This window comes from Panthera uncia, chromosome B4, assembly GCF_023721935.1.
Source record: "Panthera uncia isolate 11264 chromosome B4, Puncia_PCG_1.0, whole genome shotgun sequence".
In the NCBI taxonomy this organism is placed as follows: domain Eukaryota; kingdom Metazoa; phylum Chordata; class Mammalia; order Carnivora; family Felidae; genus Panthera; species Panthera uncia.
The window spans coordinates 35,936,566-35,953,865 of record NC_064809.1 but is presented as its reverse complement, the minus strand read 5'-3'; the positions used below and the strand labels follow the sequence as shown (position 1 = coordinate 35,953,865).

The following is a 17,300-nucleotide window of genomic DNA, read 5'->3' as shown; positions in this document are numbered from 1 at the left end:
CCTGACCCGTCTTCCTCTGGAAGTCGCCGGAGGCCTGCGGGCTGCCAAGTCGCGCTCCCAGGAGAGTGCAGGAAAGCTAGGTGGCCCGGCCACGAGGAGGCGGAGCTCGCGGTGTCTCGCGGCCCGGGCCCGGGCCCTGGGGCGGGGCTAGGTGTCTCGCGCAGGGGGCGGGGCGTAGTGACGTCGGCGGGCGCTGGGGCCGTACTGTGGCTGTGGCGGCGGCGGCGGTAGTGGTGGCGGTGGTGGTGGCGGCGCCCGGGAGGCAGCAGCAGCAACAGCAGCAGCCCTGAGGAGGGTGAGACGGCCGCCGTGGCGGCAGCTCGGAAGTCGGGCGGGACTGAGAGCTTCCCGACTGCCGCTGGCGCTGAGGTTTTTTGCCTTTTCTTAGCCTGCTTCCTCACGGCCCTGGCTAGGGCTGGGCAGCGCGCCCCCGGGGAGGGGCGGAGCTGTAGGTGAGGCTACAAGACCCCCTCCCCCTCCTCTCCCTACCGGGGGAGGGGGGATGGGAAAGTCCGGGGAGGGGCGGACCCCACCCCACCCCACCCCAACCCACCCCAGCCCACCCGCGGGTTCCACCCCACAGAGCTCCAGGATTGGGCGGGAGCTGAAGCGATAGATGAGGGGAACCCGAGGTGGGAGGTGGGAGATAGGGGTTCTGGGTGCTTGGAGAACGGAGGGTTTCTGAGACGTGATGTTGAGGGCGAGGTAGTGGCGAGATGGAGAAATTGGGGAGCCATGAGGAGGTTGGGGTGCGGTCAGGGTGGATCTGTGTGGTTAGGCGACTGATGTAAAATATTGAAAGAGGTGAGGATTTTTTTCCCCCTTCTGTTAAATGGTAAGATAGGAGATGAAGGGTTGTATTGCAAAAGGAAGAAGAGCTGTGGATGTTGCCTTTGAGGCAGTTGGAGAAGCTGTTGCACTAGGTCTCATATTTCTACTTTAGGGTTATTATGGTTATTATTTTTCTTCTTCCTGGCGGGGTGGGTCGGAAGGGCAGAGAATCCCTCTGCTTTTGGCGCAGGTGGGTAATTGGTGAGGGTGGCTGGGTTTAAAGTTTTACACCCTTCAAGAAGAGTGAGGTCTTGGATGAAGACAACTTCATTCTGGCAGCAACATTAGGGAATAGGTCCCATTACACCTAGTTCCTTAAAGGTGTTACCTTCCAGTCTTTTTTCTGTGCCTAAAAGATCACTTTATACCACCTTATTTGCAAGCTTTATCCTGGCCTCTTAAGAGAAGGCCTGAAAATCAGGTGGTTGCTTTGGAAGACACGTTTCTGAGTAATGGTTGCAGGTGGTTGTGGTTGACTGCTTTGGATGGATAATTTGAACAGTTCTTTTGGAGCTAATTATATGAAAAATACATGTTTTAAAGCACAGCTGTCTTTTACAACTTGTTTTTCAATAGACTTTGACATTTGGGCATTTTGTGTTCAGCACAATTATTCGTGCTTATTTTTATTTCTCAATTGCAGATGCTATTAGACACTTTAAAAATGAACTGAAATAGCTTTTTTTTCTAGGTCCCTCAATTTCTGAGAAATGTTTTTGGAGTCAAGTGCTTTTAAGATGCTCTTTAATAACATTTTGGGGGCATGTGTCTGACTTCATGGAGAGATGTTACTAAGAGTAAACAGTATTCAGTGTTCTTCACATCAGTGTTTCACAACTTTATACATTAAATCAGAATCTCTTCTCAATTCCTGCTCCCTATTAGATTACAGTATTCACTGACCTTACCTATCAGTGTCATTTAAGATGTTTCTTACTCAGAAAATAGGTCCTGTGATATACATGTATTATGTAATGGGTGGAAGTAGGCATGATTCTCAATAATTCATTTATGGAGGAAGAGCAGCCGTCATGAAATGGAATTTAAGCAGTGACTTTCCCAAGGCTTACTCAATTTATTTGGGAACATAGCCAGAGAAGTGCTTTCCTGTTACCCAAGAGAGAAATATACAGATTTGAGTGTCAGTAGTTGTAGATCATTGCCTTTTTTAACATGCCTAATTAATGAGCAGACTATTATCTTCTAGAAAATAGTTCTGCTTGAAGAAACTTACAGGCAACAGATGATATAATAGATATTAAGTGAGAAAGAGTGTCTCAGGTTTGTAATTCTAAAGAAAAGATTCAATTAAATGTATTCAGACAGGTCAAATTATAAGTTGGTAAATGAATACTTTTGGATTACTTAGAAGCAAAAATTAAAATTCACATATCTAGTTTTGCCTTTTAAATTATACTTTGATTTAATTGGGTATGCATGAGGACAAATGTGAACTAAAATGTCAGGTGAAACTATGTATATTGCTAACATGACATTTACATTGTTGACAGAGGGATGCAATTCTTTGTAGGAATGCAGTCATGGGATTTGGGGGGAAAGTATAAGGTAGAAGTGATCTATTTCTCCTTAGAGTTTTTTTTATGTCAGAAAAAACACTACCTATTATTTTTCAAGAAAAGTCACTTGCTAGTCATTACTGTGATGTTCTTGTTGAATGTACTGAAGTCTCCCTTGTCCCCTTTTTTACTAAAGTCAGGTAGGTATGTCTGTGTTAATTCAACATTAATACTGGGAGCAGGATAAAAGTGAAGGTTCTGTTAGCAACAGCTGCTCTTTTTCTACTCTCAGTTAATGCTTTTATAAGGAGTAAAAGAGCTGTTAAATGTGCATTTTCACATACTGTATCAAACACCTTGATGGAGGAAGACCAGAGAATGAAGTATTTTGGTTAACCAAATCCGTACATTGATTATCAGTTTTCAAACAAATATAATGTAATAAACAGCATCAAGGTTATGTAGAATATAACTTATTTCTATAAGTCTTCAATATCTGAGCCTTGGGACACTGACTCATTCAATGGTTATTTACTGAGTATTCTTCTGGGTACTTTTTTTAGCCATTGAGGATACAGTAGTGAACAAAGCTGTCAAAAATCCCTGCCTTCATGGAACTTACCTTCCAGATACCTTTTGGGGAAATGAAGAGAAACCTGGCAAAGAAGATTGATAAGAGGTCATTGGGTTAGGAAAACCAGGAGAGTGTGATTTACTAGAAATGAAAGAAAATAAGTTTTCGAGGAGGAGGGCATGATCAAGCGTGTCATTGTTTAAAGATGTGTCAGAGTGTTGGGTAAGGGAGGATTTTGCATGATTATTGTGTCTAATAGAAATATGACTAAATGCTTTTTAGTATGAGGTGACACAGATGCAAGAATTTGTCAGTTTTTAACTTACCTAGATTGATTTTTTTAAAAACATATATTTCACTTTTTATTTTTTTCAGAACAAAATAGGCAGCCTGTGAATGTATAATACTAAGGACAGATATGATCTTTTATTAACTTTGTTTTTTAAATATATTATTAACTATTATACTCATTAAAAAAATAGGTAATACACTTATCAAATCATAAGATATAGGTAGAAAAGAGTAAGACTCCTGTCCCATCACGTTGTTCCTGAAGGCAATCACTGTTTCCAATTTCTTGTTTTTCCTAACCAGTGAAATTTTGTGCAGTAATATGGTTTAGCTATTTTATTTTATTTTTTTAATGTTTATTTATTTTTGAAGGACAGAGAGAGAAAGAGAGAGAGAGCAGGGGAGAGGCAGAGAGAGAGGGAGACACAGAATCCAAAGCAGGCTCCAGGCTCTGAGCTGTCAGCACAGAGCCTGATGCAGGACTTATGAACCACAAGATCTGACCTGAGCCAAAGTTGGACCCTTAACCAACTGAGCCACCCGGGCGCTCTGGTGTAACTATTTAAAAAAAATTTTTTTTAACGTTTATTATTGAGAGACAGACACAGAGCGTGAGCAGGGGAGGGGTAGAAAGAGGAGGAGACATAGAATTTGAAGTAGGCTCCAGGCTCTGAGCTGTCAGCACAGAGCCTGATGCAGGGCCCAAACTCACAAACTGCAAGATCATGACCTGAGCCGAAGTCGGTCGCTTAACCAACTGAGCCACCCAGGCGCCCCATCTGGTGTAACTATTTTAAAATCGCATGAATAGAACAAATATTTTATCTTCTAGGTTTTTTTTTTCCACCTTAGTATTTTCATAATTTAAGTCTAGCTACCTGCATACCTTTTGTTTTTATTTTCCAACAGCTTTGTTGAGAAATAATTCACACACCATACAGTTTACTCATTTAAAGTGTATAATTCAGTTTTCTGGTGTGTGTAACTACCACTACAATTAATTTTAGAACATTTTCTTCATCCCCCAAATAAGCCCCAAACCCATTAGCAGTCACTTCCCTGACTTTTGATTTTTAAGTATTGTTTTGTACATCATGGGGGGAAAATGTTTGTGAAATACTTGATTACCAACTAAATGGCAATTAAGCCACTTAGTGTGTATTTTTAAATATTCTGTGCATAAGTTTGTGTAAAAGTCAATTTAGCATTTTATTTGGTTGAGTACATACTTGTGAAATGTGATTAAGTGTCTTGTTTTCATTATTCCTTCATTTATTACTCCTAAAGCTTTTGATAAAGTGCTTGGATTATAGTAAGTACTCCATAAAAATCAGCTGCCCTGATGGTGATGATAGGGTGTGGTGATGGTGATAATGATGCCTGATTTGTGGAATTCCTTTAGGATATTATGGAACCTCAGGGAGTTCTCAGGAGTCTGGAAAACGAGACCTTTTTTTCTAGGAGGAAGGAGGTGAATCCTGAAACCTTTAGGCCAGCATTGTCCAATAGAACTTTCTGTGATGATAGTCATGTTCTATATACCATTTGATACAGTAGCTACTAGTCCCATGTGCCACTGAACACTTTAAATGTGGTTAGTGTAATTGTTGAGTAACAATTAAAATTATTAATTTTGTTAAAATTAATTTAAATAGCCACCGTGACTAGTGACTGCTATATTTGGCAGCACACTGATACATTTATAGATTGATGAATCTAATACTGAACTCTGGCAGTATTTTAGAATACGTTATTTAAAAGATAGTTTTAGAAGCCTTGTTAAGGGATACAGTGATCACTGGGATAAGACGTGGATTTACGAGGTCACTTCAGACAACAATTCTAGTTTTCTAGAATTGACATGGTCCCTAAACTGATGAATAAAGGATTTGTAGTAGTTATAAGATATCTAGACTTCAGCTAGATCTTTTCATGCTGTCTTTGTGGAAAATATGAGTTATTTTATGACGGACTGTCATGTGTTTTCTACTGAGCAAATAGTAGATACTTGCTAAATATTTGATGAATGAATAGATGAGACTACAATTAAGTGAATTCCCAACTGGCTGTGAATGGCTATAGCCAGAGAATAGAGTGTTGATGGGTTTGAGGAACTGCTGTTAGATCCATGTATATATTGAAATAACCCAGGGGTGGTGGTATAAAAAGGTAGTGGCAGTGTGAACTAGGTGCCAACATCTCCTCCCTGAGTGTGGAGGATGTCCAGGTGGTCATTAGCTGATAGTGAAAAGGCAGAGGTAGAAGTCTGTGTTGCTGAAAAACATGAAAGTCATGCTTTTACAAAGATTTTACATGGGGGTTCAAGATTTTATATGGTCTGGAGGTGGCATTGGAAGAAAGAGGGGTACCATTCTCATTTCCCAATATTGGGTGTGGAGTGTGAGAGACTTGATAACCTCCGCTTGAAAGGGCTGCTTTGAGACTTTCTTCATGATGGAATGAATTTCCTTGAGTATTTTTCTACACTGGCTTCTTATCATCACTTAAACTTTATTTTTATTACTTATTTTTTTAATGTTTATTTTTGAGAGAGCACGAGCAGGGGAGGTGCAGGGAAAGAGGCGGACAGAGGATCAGAAGTGGGCTCCCCATTGACAACAGAGTCTCCAATGGGGGGCTTGAATTCACAAATTGTGAGATCATGACCTGAGCTGAAGTTGAATGCTTAACTGACTGAGCCACCCAGGCGCCCCTTGTTACTTATTTTTATTGTAATTAAAAAAAAAAGTTTATTTATTTTGAGAGAGAGAGAGAGAGAGAGCGCGCGCGCGCGCGCGCGCGCGCGCGCATGAGTGGGGGGAGGGGCAGAGAGAGAGGGAGGCACAGAATCGGAAGCAGGCTCCAGGCTCCGAGCTGTCAGCACAGAGCCCAACGCAGGATTCGAACTCACAGACCGCAAGATCATGACCTGAGCCGAAGTCGGAGGCTCAACCGACTGAGCCACCTAGGCGCCCCAGAACCTGTTTTTTAAAAATGTTTTATTTAGTTTTTGAGAGAGAGCATGAACCAGGGAGCGGCAGAGAGGAGGACAGAGGATCTGAAGCAGGCTCCATGCTGACAGGCTGACAACAGCACCCATCACTTAAACTTTAAAATGTCTCTTGTCTTAAAAAAAAAAAAAATAAAATAAACAAAATGTCTCTTGTCTTAACAAAAATCTCTTCTTCATACTTTCTCTTAGTTGCTCTCTGCTTTATAGCTACAGGTTTTTGAAAGACTTGTCTACATTTGCTATATGTCTCCATTTTTTCACCTGTGATTCTCTTCTCACCCTATTTCTGTATTGTTTCTGTCTCCACAATTTCATTAAAACTGTTTTGCTGGGTTACTAATGTGTTTAAAGCCAATGGCTATTTTTTTATCCTCTTATTTAACCTGTTAGCTGTACTACTTGTCTATTGCTATGCAACAAATTACCCCCCAACTTAACTTAAAACAACAAACATTTATTGTTTCAGAGTTTCTGTGGGTCAGGCATCTGGGTGTGGTGTGTCTGATTCAGGGTCACTCATAAGGCTGCAGTCATCTCAAAGCTCCACTGGGGGAGGGTCTGTTTCCAAGCTCAAGCATGTGGCTGTTGGCAGGCCTGAGGTCCTTGTTGGTTGTTTGCTGGAGAAATCAGTGTTTTTGCCACTTGGGCCTCTGCATACGAGTACTTGCAACATGGCACCTTGCTTCTAGATTGAGAGCTCTGTGGAGAAGGATGGGAAATATTAGCTACAGTTTTTTGTAACATAATCTCGAAAGTGCCATTCTATCACTTGATCTATTCTGTTCATTAGATTGGAGTGTCTAAGTCCAACATATGCACAGGGAGATTCCACAAAAGCATGAATACAAGGAGGCAGAGATCATTCAGAGCCATTTTCAAGATTGCCTACCACAGCAGCATTTGATACAGTTTATTTCCTCTTCCTTTATAACTCTCACTTTTGGCATCTTCAGATCATGCTTCTATATTTCTTCCTGGTTTTCTGGGCTTTCTTTCTGTCACCTTTGTTGAATTTTTCTTTATCCATTCATTAAGTGTTTGAATTTCTATGAGTGATCTCATCTTCTATTTCATTTTTCATCTATATGCTGAGTATTCATTTATCTGACTTTAGCTTTTATCTCTTTGCTGAGTGTAAGGACCATTGTTACTTAATATTTCCATTTGGATGCTCCTTAAACTCAGAACAGCCAAAACTAAATGTATTATTCCTGCCCTTCTCTGGTGTTCCTTAATTAAGTGACACTATCAGTTGCTCAAGCTAGAAATGTGTGTAGTATTGTTGATTTTTCTCATTCCTCTACCTTCCGTTTTACTATTCCTGTTGATTTTATAAAAGTCATTGCTGTCCAATGATGGTGTAAATGTTTTTATGAGGTAGTGCATCCCTTGTTAGATTCCAAGCTTTGAATGAATGTTTGCTAGGTGATTTTTAAGGTTCCTTCCACAGTTTTGAGGCTGTGTTGGCAACTAGTGTAGAGTTTTGATTAAGAAACACATGATCAGAGGTGTGCTTTAGAGATGTAGCAACTCTTGAATGCATTAAAAAAAAAGACTGTTATTTAGGTCAATTTTAGGTGCACATCAAAACTGAGTGGAAGGTACAGATTTCCCATAGACTGCCCGCGTCCCCCCCCCCCCCCCCCCCCCCACCATGCATAGCTTCCTTCATTATCAACATCTCCCACCAGAGTATTACGTTTGTTAAAATTGATGAGCCTTGATCAACACATCATTATGGTTTGAAGTCCATATGAACTTTCACTTTTAGTGGTTCACCAAGAATAAAACTAATCCTATATTCCTTTTATTTTTCTTTATTATGGTGTGCTTTGTGACGAATGGACAGTAGTTTTCATCAGACAGTCCTTATGTATATACATTTTCATTTTTCACTTATTGTTTTACTTTTGGTGTGAAAGCCCTTTGTGTGGAAATTAGGTAACTAATGGAAAAAGATTGTCTAAACTTTAGTTAAATATCTCTGAAATTGTGAAAATATTTCAAGAAATAAGTTTGGACCTTAAACATAATTTTATTATAGGAATATAGTTTATCAAGTAAAGGAATTAATTTCTCTTAGAAGTCCTTTTTTTAATTTTTAGAATTATGTTTATATATTTATTTTTGAGAGAGAGAGAGAGGAAGCCGGGGAGGGGCAGGGAGAGAGGGAGAGAAATCCAAGAAGGCTTGGTGCTGTCAGTGAGGAGACTGATGCAGGGCTTGAACTCATGAACTGTTCTAATTTATAGGAGCTGAAACCAAGAGTCAGATGCTTAACTGACTGATCCACCCAGATGCCCTTGAAGCCCTTCCTGAATGTAACACACATACAGAAAAGTACATAAAGCAAATGTGTAGCTTCACAAATGTATCAAATAAATACTTGAATAACCATCGTTTAGATCAAACACTAGCACCTTGCTAGCATTCCAGATACTTTCTTTGCCTCTTCCCAATCACAACCTATTCTTTCCACCATAAAGGTTACTGTTGCCTTGACTTTTATGGGAATCATTTCCTTGCTTTTCTTTATATAAACCTGTATTTAGTTTTGCCTGTTGCCAATTTTTTATACATGGAATCATATCGTATGTATTTTATGCTTGGCTGCTTTGACTTAAAATTTTGTTTGTGAGATTTAGATTTGCTGTATGGAGCTGTAGTTTGTTTATTTTCATTGCTAAATAGTCTTCCATTGTATAAACACCACAATTCAAATATCAATGATGAATATTTAGGTTGTTTCCAATTTTGGGTCATTAAGAATTATGCTGTTATGGTCATTGTTTGGTGCAAGTCTTTTGGTGCATGTCTGTCTGTCTTTCTTTGAGAGGGTGCATGTGAGCGAGGGGTAGAGAGAGGATGGGGGTGGGGAGAGAAAGAGAGAATCCCATGAGGGGCAGAGAGAGAGAGAAGCAGGGCTCACCCAGTGCAGGACTGGAGCTCACCTGAAGCAGGGCTCGAACTCATGAACTGTGAGATCATGACCTGAGTCAAAGTCAGATGCTTAACCGACTGAGCCACCCAGGTGCTCTTGGTGCATTATTTCTGATGACTACATAGCCAGGAGTGAAATTTCTGGGTCATAGAGTATGCATATGTACAATTTTAATAGATAATTGCCAAATAATCCTGTGTGGTTGTACAAACTTACATGCACCAAAACAATATTTGAGAGTCCTTTTGTTCTGTATCTTTGCCAGTACTTGATATTGTCAGTGTTATTGATTTTGGCCATTCTGGTGGATTTATGGTGGTATCTCATTGTTTTGATTTGCATTTCACTGATTACTAGTGAAGTTGAATAACTTTATGTCTTTTGGTCATGTGGAGACCTTTTGTGAAGTGCTTTTTATTATTTATTTATTTACATTAAAATTTTTTTAATGTTCATTTTTGAGAGAGAGGGAGGGAGAGCGAGCAAGCAAGCATGAGCAGGGGAAGGGCGGAGAGAGAGAGGGAGACACTGAAGCAGGCTCCAGTCTGAGCTGTCAGCACAGAGCCAGATCCAGGGCTCGAACTCACAAACTGTGAGATATGACCTGAGCTGAAGTTGACGCTTAACCGACTGAGCCACCCAGGCGCCCTGTGAAGTGCTTTTTAAAATATTTTGCTCAATTTTTCTGTTGGTCTTTTCTGTCCTAATTTATAGGAGTTATATATTTTGGATATGAGCCCTTTGTTGGTTTTTGTGTTGCAAATATTCCACTCTGTTCTTCTGCTTGCTATTTTGCTCTCAATAGTGTTTTTTTTTTAAATTTTTTTTTTTAACGTTTTATTTATTTTTGAGACAGAGAGAGACAGAGCATGAACAGGGGAGGGTCAGTGAGAGGGAGACACAGAATCTGAAACAGGCTCCAGGCTCTGAGCTGTCAGCACAGAGCCCAACGCGGGGCTCGAACTCACAGACCGCGAGATCACGACCTGAGCCGAAGTCGGCCGCCCAACCGACTGAGCCACCCAGGCGCCCCTCTCAATAGTGTTTTTTGAAGAACAAGATTCTTGTTTTTGAAATTTTTAAAACATTTATTTTGAGAGAGAGAGAGTGTGTGTGTGCGTGCATGTGCATGGGGCAGGGGCAGAGAGAGAGAATACTAAGCAGGCTCTGGTTGTCAGTGCGGAGCGTGATTTGGGGTTTGATCCCATGAACCGTGAGACCATGACTTGAACTGAAATCAAATCAGGCAGTCAACCAACTGAACCACCGAGGCACCCCTTGAATAAGATTTTTAATTTTAGTATACTCTAGCTAATATTTTTTTTATTATTAGTGCTTTTTATGTCTATATTAGGAATCTTTTCCTACCCTAAGGTCATGAAGTCATACCTTTCTTATATAGCACTGCCTATTAACATTATAGTCTGTCTATAGTTGATTTTTTTGTGTATGCATGTGGTTTTTTTTTTCCCCATATAGTTAGCTGATTTTCTCAGCACCATTTATTGACAATTCTTTCCTTTTCAAAACTGCTCTGTAATAAATAAAGGCTCTTTATTCTGTTTTACTGGTTTCTCTATCTTGGTCCAGTGCCAAACTGGATTGTAAGTCTTAATATCTGTTGAAGTGCTTTCACGTTTTTTTTTTCCTTCTTTTTTTTTCTTTCCCAAGAAGGTTGTTGTCTTCTTTTTCTTTTTTTAAAGTAAGCCCTAGGCCCAACATGGGTCTTAAACTCATGGCCCTGAGATCAAGAATTGTATGCTCTAGGAGCTCCTGGGTGGCTTAGTCGGTTAAGTGACTGACTTCAGCTCAGGTCATGATCCCACGGTTCGTGGATTTGAGCCCTGCATCGGGGTCTGTGCTGACCGCTTGCTCGGAGCCTGGAGCCTGCTTTAGATTCTGTGTCTCCTCTTCTCTCTGCCCTTCCCTGCTTGTGCTCTGTCTCACTGTCTCTCAAAAATAAATAAATGTAAAAAAAAAAAAAAAAATTACAAAAAAAATTGCATGCTCTACTGACTGAACTAGCCAGGCACCCCCGAGAATGTCTTCTTGACATCCAGTGTCATAATCAGTAATCAAGATAGTATGGTATCATCATAGGGATAGCTATATGTAAGAGTAGAAGAATAGAGAGTCCAGAAATGAACCCACACATTTATGGTTGGTTGATTTTCAATAAAGGTACCAAGGTAATTCAATGGAGGAAAGGATAGTCTTTTTAACAAAAGGTACTACAATAATTGGATACCAATATGCAAAAAAGTGAACCTCAGACCTTACCTCACAGGAGAAAATATTTGAGACCTTGGGTTAGGGAAGGATTTCTCAGATATAACACCAAAAGCATGACTCATAAAAGAAAAATATTGACAAATTAACCTTTATCAAAGTTAAAAAAAAGTTTTGCTTTTTTTTTTTTTTAGATTTATTTATTTTGAGAGTGCATGTGTATGCACACATGAGCAGGGGAGGGGCAGAGAGAGGGAGAGAGAGAATCTCATGCAAGCTGCATGCTGATGTCATGGAAACTGATGCAGGGCTCAATCTCAGGAACAGTGAGATCATGACCTGGGCTGAGATCGAGAGTCTAGTGTTTGAGCCACCCAGACACCCCAATAAAGCTATTTTTAAAAAATAATGTTTTGGTTATTCTTGGCCTGTTGTATTTCCATATAAATTTTAGAATCAGGTGTCAAGTTAAAAAGAAACATTGGTGTTCTGTTTGAAATTACATTGCATTGTGTAATGGTTAGCACTCTGGACTCTGAAATTACATTGCATTTGTAGCTTATTTTGGTTTTAACTTTTTTTTTTTTTTTTGAAAGAGAGTGCGTAAGAGCACTAGCTGAGGAGAGGGGCAGATGAGAGAGAGAGAGAGAGAGAGAGAGAGAGAGAGAGAGAGAGAATCTTAAGCAGGCTCCATGCTCGGTGTGGAGGCCAACTTTGGGCTCCATCTCATGATGCTGGGATCATGACCTGAGCCAAAATCAAGAGTCAGACGCTCAACCGACTGAACCACCCAGGCACCCCATTGATTAATTTGGGTAGAATTACTTCTTTATAATGTGGAGTCTTTGAATCATTGAATGTGGCATTTTTATTTATTTATGTTTTTCATTTCACATCTCAGTAATGTTTTATAGTTTTCTGTGTAGTACTACATATCTTTCATAGATTTAGTCTTAGGTTTCTGATGGTATTATTATAAGTGGGATTTTAAAATTTATTTTCTATTTGTTGTTGGTAGATGGAATAAAGTTGAATTTGAATATTGAGTCTATTTTGCCAGGTTTTGACCAAATCTGATGATTTTTAATAATTTTATCTGTAGATTCTCTTGGCTTTCCCATGTATATAATCATGTCATTTGTGAATAATTACTGTTTTGTGTCTTTCCTGCAATTCTTATATTTTTTTTTCTTGTCTTACTTTTGGCTAGAATCTCTGGCATGTTGAATGGGTTGGTGATAGGAGAGATCCTTGTTATTTTCTTGTTTCAAAGGGAATTTTTTTTAAGTTTTCACTATTAAGTATGATATTGTCAAGCATATACACATAAGGTAGGACAGGTCCTTACTGATTTGACTGGTATAATGAGCCTTCAGATTTAAGCATTTGATGGAGAGGGGCCAAGATGGCGGAACAGCATGGAAGTTGTTTTTGCGTCTCTCGTCCCTGAAATGCAGCAAGATCAACACTAAACCATCTTGCACACCTGAAAACTGATTTGAGGATTAACACAACAATCTGCAAAACCTGAACCATGGAACTCGGTAGATTTAAGTAGTTTATCACTTATGTGGGCAGTGGAAAGATGAATAAGCCAAAGGTGCCAGCTCCCTGTGACCCTTGTCCCACACATCAAAAAAGTCAACACCAGATCAAAAATATTGCCAATGACTACACTATGAGCTGTGAGACACCCTGTTGATGGAGGGGCCTGTTCTAATTTGACACAAAAGGGTTCTGCAATCTGTAGCTCTGTTCTGAGATGGGTAGGCTGAAAGTCACATGCCTCATCAGAATCCAGACAGTTATGAGAAACTGTTTCATGTCATCCTCCAAGGGAGATAGGGAAGTGATGGGAGATGGCCTGGTAGCAGCTCCTTATGGGCCTCCTATCCTTTCCTGATTTGGGGGATCACAGGGCGTTCTGCCAAGACTCTAATAAGCTCCAGATTGCCCGGTATGGAATAGCAGAACTGTTCCCCTACGGATACTTGTTGTTGGCTTTTGCACATATTCTTTGTTAGATTAAGAGTTTCCTTCTACTCCTATTGTAAGAATAGAAGTATTTAATCATTAATACTAAAAATCTACCTGATGCATTTCCATATCTATTGAGACAGTAAGAATTTTTTTTAACGTATTAATGTGGTTTATTACATGGATTTTGAAATAGAATTTTTACTGGGTAAAGAGTTTCTAAACGTTTGTTTTCCTTTATTAGCCTTCACTTATTTGGGAAAAAACCTGTTGATGAGACTTTGTTTTCTTTGGCTGCTTGCCTTTTTTCCTCCCATAAGTATACATGTAATTTTGTCCTTGTACATATAGAATTTACTGTTGCTGACCTTTCCAAGGAAGAAAGACTAATATGAACTTATGATTAATCAATAAGAAGTTATTAGAGATAGAAGAGACTCACAGGATTTCTTATGAAACAAGAAATAGCTATGTTTTACATCTTTTTGAGTACATCCCTGCAGATATTTTAGGATACATCCATACAGATGTTACACAGGTGACTTTTCTATCTTTATGGCAATACTGATTTCACTTTCATTAGTGGCAGATAATTTTGAGTATTTCAAATAGTTCTGCTTTCCTTTTCTAAACTGCTGTCTTAAATTTGGGCTGGACTTTTGCTTGATGTTTTTCTCCCCTCAGTAAGTTGAAAATAAGTACAGAGAGTTCTTGTAAGTAGAGAAAGTAGAGTTCTTGACTGTTTCACTCAATTTTTCTGGTGGCTTTTCTACTGGTCTGCTGGTGGTTAATTTTATAGTATTGCCATGTTGCTGAGTCCATTTTGAAATAATTTGGTTATTCTTATGCTTAGGGCTTGGTATTTTTTAATTTTAATAGAGCAGCAATTTTTATCCGTTTTTCTGGTTATTAAAAATAAGTTAACTGAAAACAGACTCTTAAATGCAGAGAACAAACTGGTGGTTGTCAGAGGGGAGGTGGGTGGAGGGATGGATGAAATAGATAATGGGGATTAACAGGTAAAAACTTTCCATTATAAAATAAGTAACTCATGGAGATGAAAGGTACAGCATAGGGAGTATAGGCAATAATATTGTAATAACGTTTGGTGAGCACTGAGTAATGTATAGAATTGTTGAATCAATATGTTGTGCAGCTGAAACTCATATAACACTATATGTGTTAATATAATATTAAGTTAAAAAATAAATTATATAATATTTATTAATAATATAATATATAATATATATTAAATAAATAATTTACATATATTATATAGTAATGACAATATTATATATAACTATTATAACTATATATAATATATAACTATATATATAACTTATATGTTATGTATAACTATATATGATATATAACTATATATAATAACTATTAATGAGCAATATTATATATATAATTATATATAATAAATACTAAATTATATTATATTAATTAATATATAATATTAACAGTTAAAAAAATAAATTAATGGAAAATGGATATAAATTCTTTGGGTTTATAGTCACAGCTATATATGTATAATATAATATTTGGCCACAACTATATATGTATAAATAGTTCTACATAACAAGTATATGTGTGTATTTTTTATTAAAAATTTTTTTTTTCAATGTTTATTCATTTTTGTGAGAGAGAGAGAGAGAGAGAGAGAGAGTGAACAGGGGAGGAGCAGAGAAAGAGGGAGACAAAATCAGAAGCAGGCTCCAGGCTCTGAGCTGTCAGCACAGAGCCCGACGCGGGGCTCAAACTCACAAGCTGCGAGATCATGACCTGAGCTGAAGTCAGACGCTTAACCGACTGAGCCACCTAAGGCGCCCCTTATTATGTGTGTTTTTTAAAGTATTGATCAGGATTTCCTTGAAAAATTCAAAAGTGGATTGGTTCTTAACAAATTCATGTTAAAATTCTTTTGAATAGCATAACAAAAATATCTCCTTTACCAAATTTTTATTTTCATAGTTGTTCAAGAGTATGTGTCTATTTCCCTTTTTCTTTTTTCCCCTTTCTTCCCTCATTCAAAAGAAATTTATGTAAACTCTAATATACTTTATTCATGTACTATGATGTATATTGTGTTCTGTGTTAGCAATATAATGTTTGAAACATTTTCTGTGTCCTCAGAATGCTAGTGACTGGGAAGGAAGACAAGTAAACAGGCAATTTTAATGGAGTGTGATAAGTGTTAATGATATGGACAAGAACTGGAGTAGAAGGGAGTGGTGAAAGATGAGGCTGGAGATTGGGCTTGGATCATGAAGAGCTACGTAAATCATTTTAGAGTCTGGCATTTTACCTTGGGGCAATGGCAAGGCTTTGGAGACTTTTGAATAAAGTTTATATAAACTTACATTTACATTTTATAAAGAACATGTAGGAGCAAGCTAAGTGAGGAGGCCAACTAGGAGGCTGTGGCCTTAATCCCATTAAAGGTTGAAAACCAAAATAGTGTTAAGTGGAAATAGAGACACATACAGAGTTGGAAGCTTTAAAGAACACAGGACTGGGTAATTCAGAATCAGTGTGTGTGTGTGTGTGTGTGTGTGTGTGTGGTGTGTACATGTACGTACATATGTACATGCACTTTTGTGGGGGGAAAGGACAGTTGGCAGTTGATGGGGAGGGAGGAGACTAAGGTGATTTTTCAGACTTTCAGATGGAGCAGGTAGGCTAGAATAGTGCTGTCTAGTTTTAGTAGGTACTAGACATATATGACTATTTAAATTTAAAGTAAATTAAGTGAAATAAGATTTAAAATTCAGTTCTTCAGTGCACTAGCCATATTTCATGTGCTTAATAGCCATGTGGGACTAGTGGCCTCTATATTAGAAAATTCAGATATAGAACTTTTCCATTGTCACAGTTCTGTTGTACAGCACTGGTCTGCAGTTTTTGGTACTTACTACCTTTTCCCCTCAAGTCAGAATAACAGGTGGTATTTGCCCAAGTTTCCCAAGAATTCTGGCTCCACAGTACATTTTAAGGGATTCTGTGAGTCTCACACAGTCATCACCACCACTACCACCAACAACCACTCATCATCAGATATAGAACACTTCCATAATCAGAGAAGGCTGTTGTTGGAGCACTGAGCTAGAGGGATAGTGATTGAGCTATTGATTGCTGTGGTAGGGGCAACAGGAATCTCTAGAAAGTGCTGCATAGTAGGAATGTGAGCCACATATGTAATTAAAATTGTAGTATTCACATTATAAAGTAAAATTATTAGATTTTATAATTTTTATAACATTTTATTTAATCCAGTACATCCAAAATATCATTTTCAATATGTTGAAACATATCATATTTGAAAAACTATTAATGAGCAATTTTACATTATTTTTTCATACTAAGTTTTTGAAATCAATTGTATAGTTTTATAGCATATCTTAATTCATATGCTAAGTTTTTAATTAGAAATACTTAATCTGGGGCACCTGGGTGGCTCAGTCGGTTAAGTGCCCGACTATGGCTTAGGTCAGCATCTCATGGTTTGTGAGTTCGAGCCTGGCGTCAGCCTCTCTGCTGTCAGCATAGAGCCTGCTTCAGATCCTCTGTCCCTCTCTCTCTCTGCCCCTCCCCCACTCATCCTCCCTCCCTCCCTCTCTCTCTCTTCCTCTCTCAAAATAAATAAAAACTTGAATACTTAATCTGCATTTAGATTTCATAAAATTTACAGTTGAAAAGTGGATACACATATCCAATTTTTCCCAAATGTGCTTAAAAGTTTTCTAGTAACTGAATTATCAGCATTTAAATTTAACATTTTTTTTTTTTTAATTGGACATGGACCCCACTGTGGGGTTTGAACTCACAGGACCCCTGAGATTAAGACCTGAGCTAAGATCAAGAGTCAGATGCTCAACTGACTGAGCCACCTAGGTACCCCTTAAATTTAACTTTTAATTACAG

The 17,300-nt window shown here is 38.6% G+C and overlaps 1 protein-coding gene across 5 annotated transcripts in view; it reads left to right on the top strand.

Moving 5' to 3' along the window:
- Positions 1 to 201: 201 nt before the first annotated feature.
- Positions 202 to 17,300, top strand: part of ERC1 (ELKS/RAB6-interacting/CAST family member 1) — a 511,095-nt gene continuing 493,996 nt past the window's right edge. For 2 of the 5 annotated variants that reach the window (XM_049627031.1, XM_049627028.1), the window contains exon 1: positions 203 to 452. The gene's annotated coding sequence lies outside the window, so the exon portion shown is untranslated. Of the gene's footprint in view, positions 453 to 17,300 lie in introns of all 5 variants that reach the window. The other 3 variants (XM_049627032.1, XM_049627029.1, XM_049627030.1) reach the window with 3 other exon arrangements.